General features: G+C 38.9%; 1 protein-coding gene across 3 annotated transcripts in view; it reads left to right on the forward strand.

Moving 5' to 3' along the window:
* Positions 1-4,598, forward strand: part of RAB6A (RAB6A, member RAS oncogene family) — a 60,508-nt gene that overhangs the window by 40,281 nt on the left and 15,629 nt on the right. The window lies entirely within an intron of this gene.

Consider the following 4,598-nt stretch of genomic DNA (forward strand, 5'->3'; position numbering starts at 1 on the left):
CAGTGAACTTTGGGGAAACCTTGGTTATTGCTCTTAGAGTACTATCCTATCTAATAATAGCCAAACATGGTAATTGACCGTACCTTCGCTACTCCTCCCACTGGCTAGTCAGTGCGATATACAAATTAACCCCCAACAAAGATGGCGTTTAATTTGCATATACCAGCTGGGAGCGAAGCAAGCCAGGTGGACAAAAACAAGCTGGGGGGTAGAGGCGGGGGCAAAACAAGCCAGGCGGCGGAGGGAGGCGGGGGCGAAACAAGCCGGGAGGCAGAGACAGGAGCAAAGTCTGCCTCAGCAGTTTCACTCCCTTCTCTGCTTCACTCCAGCCGTAGGAAGCCCTATTCTTGCAGGAATCTTCCTGCAACAGGCCTCTAGTATACACAGAAAAGCCTAAGCGACCATTACGAACTAACGACTGGTTGATCAATTGCTATGATGCGCACTGACCACCAGGGGGCAGACGCTCAATGCAGGAGCTGTCCCCTCGTGGTCAGTGCGCTCCCACAGGGGGAGCTCTGCTCAGCCACAAGCCAGGCTGACGGCTGCCAGCACAGCGGTGTTGGCGGGAGCCTTTCCTGCCTCCTCAGCAGCACTAAGGATGTCTGACTGCAGCTTAGGTCTGCTCCCTGCTGGTAAGTGGACATCCCCCGAAGGCTCTTGGGCTGCCAGAGGGATGTCTGACTGCCAGCTTAGGCCCAGTCCCCTGGGGAGTGGGCCTGAGCCAGCAGGTGGGTATCCCCCTAGGAGTCTCAGACTGCGAGAGAGCAAGGCCAGGCTGAGGGACCCCCCTGAGTGCACACATTTTTGTGCACTGGGCCTCTAGTATATATATAAAGGATCAACCAGTGAATGCATAAATCAGTAGAACAATAATCGATGTCTTCCACCCCTTCCCGTTTCCTCTCTTCTTCTCTCTAAAAATCAGTAAATAAATATGTTTTTTAAAAAGTTGATAGCACAAGCTAGAATTTGAACCCAGGTCTATTTAGTTCCAAAATCTGTGCTCTTAACCATGCACTATTCTGCTTCTCTAATATTTAATCTTACCCTTGGTTTATCCTTTTGCACTTCCCATCCCTAACACAGTAGTACTTTAATGTCACTGAATGGGCAGGAATCCAAGTGTATGATGAATATGAACTGGTGAAAAGAAAAATATTGACCATACTCTTATTAAGTTATTAATTCACTCATCAGATATTTATTGATCACCTCCTACATGCCTAGTTATGTTTTGTTATAGATGCTGAGATATAATAGCAATACATCTTAAGTCATATCATTATGGAGTTTACATTCTAATACGTAGTGTTAGGCAATAAATGAAAATATAATACTTCATGAGGTTGGAAGTGCTTTGAAGAAAAATAAAGCAAGGTGAGGGAGATAAAGAGTACTGGTAAAGGGAGTTAGATATTTATGTTTTACAAAGGATAATCAGTGAAAGCCCCTCTGATAAGGTGGTATTTGAGTCAGAGATCTGAAGGAATTGAGGAAGTGAGTCATTTCTATATCTGGGGAAGAACATTCTAAGCATCAAGTGTAATGACAAGATCAAAGGTGCTTGTCATGTTTAAGTAATATTAAGGAATTCAGTAAAGAGTATAGTGAGGGAGGGGGCAAGTGATAGAAATTGAGCTCATAGAGGATAGATTTAAGGGACAGAGGTCTAAGTCTATGTAGGGTAGTTAAGGATTTGGATTTTCGGACTAAGGTAGGAAGATGTCTGAAGTTTTTAATTAGAGATTTGACATGAGATTTAGTATTTAAAAGAAATTACTGGCTGCTCTATAAAAAAAAATGAAGACTGTAGAGGATAAAAGTGGTAGCAAGAAGACATGTTAAAATTGCAAAAAGAAAAGTATTAAACTAATCCTTCATTTAAGACATGATAGACTACCAGAACTAAAGTAGCTATCTAGCAAAACTTCAAAGTCAACTAATACTGAGAACTCATGATATAAGAATTACAATGGTATATAAAATACTCCTTACCCATTGCTGGCATGGCTCAGTGGTTGAGCATGGGCCTAGGAACCAGGAGGCCATGGTTCGATTTTATGTCAGGGCACATGCCCAGGTTGCGGGTTCAATCCCTAATATGGGGCATGCAGGAGGCAGTCAATAATTCTCATCATTTCTATCTCTTCCTTTCCCTTCGTCTCTGAAATAAAAGTATATATCGTTTTTGTTTTTTTTAATTAAAAAAATAAAATACTTCTTACCTGCCCTAGCCAGTTTGGCTCACCGAGGACTGAAGGGTTTGGGTTCGATTCTAGTCAAGGGCAGGTACCTTGGTTGCAGGCTCTATCCCAATCCTGGTCGGGGCGAGTGCAGGAGGCAATCAATGTGTCTCTCTCACATTGATGTTTCTTTCTCTGTCTCTTCCCCTCCTTTCCACTCTCTCTAAAAATCTATGGAAAAATATCCTCAGGTGAGGATTAACAAAAATACTCCTTACACTTACGAAGTTTATTTTCTTAATGGAAATTTTTCTGTAAGTTGGTGGAACTGATTAGCTTAGCTTGCCCTTTGAAGGATTGAATTTCTTCTTGCTTGGTTATAAAATACTTGGTTAAGCCCTGGCCAGGTGCTTCAGTTGGTTAGAGAGTTGTCCCAATATGCCAGAGTTGCAGGTTTGATCCCGAGCAGGGCACAAACAAGAATCAACCAATGAATGCATAAGTAAGTGGAACATCAAACCGGTATTTCTCTCTCTTTCCTTTCTCTAAAATCAATAAAAAAAATGTTTTTTAAATTTGGAGATATTTGGTTAATTTTATAATAATGGTAAGAACTAATAGCAATAGTGATTTTACTTTGAGATCTCCTTCTCCAATTCACTCCTTTAAATTAAACACCTGAAATTATAGCTCAAAATATTCAACTTGAAAATTTCTATGGAGAGATTATATTCAGCTTGTCATTGTCTCCAGAGCTAATTCTCATAGCTTTCACTGCAATTTAAATATGCCTAATTCTCTCTAAAAATTACAAGTAAAATACTTTACAGCTAGAGGTGAGGGTGGAATTAATACCTCTTTTCCAGAAAGAAAATGTCTTGGCAAGGATGATTCAGAATGCCTATAGAAAGTGGATACTCAGCAAATACAAGTGTGAGGATTTAAAAAAATATTACCAACTGTACTGACCCATACGTTATCCTGATATAGCAGGTGCCTCTGTTAGTAGTATATCATTGCCAGTTAAGAAATGGATTTTTTTTATATATAGTAAATAAACTTTATTTATCTGTTTTTCCGAGATGACATTGCCAACGGTCACAGATTTGCATACAATAGTTACGTGTTGACTATTTACAATTTACAGTAGTATTTTTTTCCTCTGAAAAATATAAGTACAAAAGCTAAGTAAGCAATGAGGTACTACAATTTGGATTTCTCTTAAGTTATATGTCATAACTTAAAACTAGTCTTTAGTAAATATTCAACAAATCAATCTGCATAAAATAGTAAATGAAATGCTCTAATTTATCAGAAAAACCCCCACTAAGTTTCACCTCAAAATGTATTGCACAAGTCTTTTTTAAAAAATCACTCTAAAAATAAATAGAAAAGGCAAGCAGTTCTTTTAAAAGAGAGACAAAAAGAATGGAAGAAAGGAACATTAAGTGAGCCCATAAATCAGGTTAAGTTATCTTAAAATTTTTAAACATAAAACTCTTCCCAGGAGAAAAAAGAAGAAAGAAAAAACTACCACCAGAAATGGATTTTTCTTTAATGATTATTTAAAACAACTTAAACTCCTAGAGTTTTATCTTTCCAGTCATATATATTTCTGTAAGGATAGAACTTGGCTTTTGTATAGCATTTTCTTGACTCAATTTGAGATGTCCTGAGTTGAGTACAGGTTAGTGACATTGATTCTTTTAATTTAATTGAAATATTTTGAAAGAGCACTAAATTTTTTAAAATACATCAATTAAAAACTATACATAAAATTTTTTTTCATAGAAAATGGATTAAGTTTTTGATAGAGGAGGCTAGGGGACTGTCTAGGGCGGGGGGAAAAAATGGACACATATGTAATACCCTTTGTAACACTTTAAGCAATAAAAAAAATACAAGAAAAAAAAAAGAAAATGGATTAAGTTTTTATGTCTGTGATTTGTTTGTAATAATATTTTACAAAACAAATTCTTCTTACCCAGGATTTTCAGCTATTTCTTCACATAGCCTTTTTCACAGTGTTTCCCATACAGAAAGATCTTCCATTTAGAACTAGGTAGCATAAGGTAGTAGAAAGCAAGTGAACCTTGGAATCTCAGCTCTGCCACTTATTTGATGTATGGCAAATATGTCATTACCCTTATATTTGTGTGTTTTAATTGATCCCTTTTTATATTTGAGTAGGGGCCCAGTGCATGAAATTCGTGCACTGGGTTGGGGGCAGGGGAGTGTCCCTCAGCCCAGCCTGCCCCCTCTCACATACTGGGAGCCCTCAGGTGTTGACCCCCATCAATCTCCAATCGCAGGATCGGCCCCTTGCCCAGGCCTGACGCCTCTGCCAGGGGACCCTCATTTCCCCCCATCACTGGTTCTGCCCCCAGCCCAGGCCTCTGAAAAATAGATGCT

Source organism: Myotis davidii, unplaced genomic scaffold (genome assembly GCF_000327345.1).
Source record: "Myotis davidii unplaced genomic scaffold, ASM32734v1 scaffold169, whole genome shotgun sequence".
Classification (NCBI taxonomy): domain Eukaryota; kingdom Metazoa; phylum Chordata; class Mammalia; order Chiroptera; family Vespertilionidae; genus Myotis; species Myotis davidii.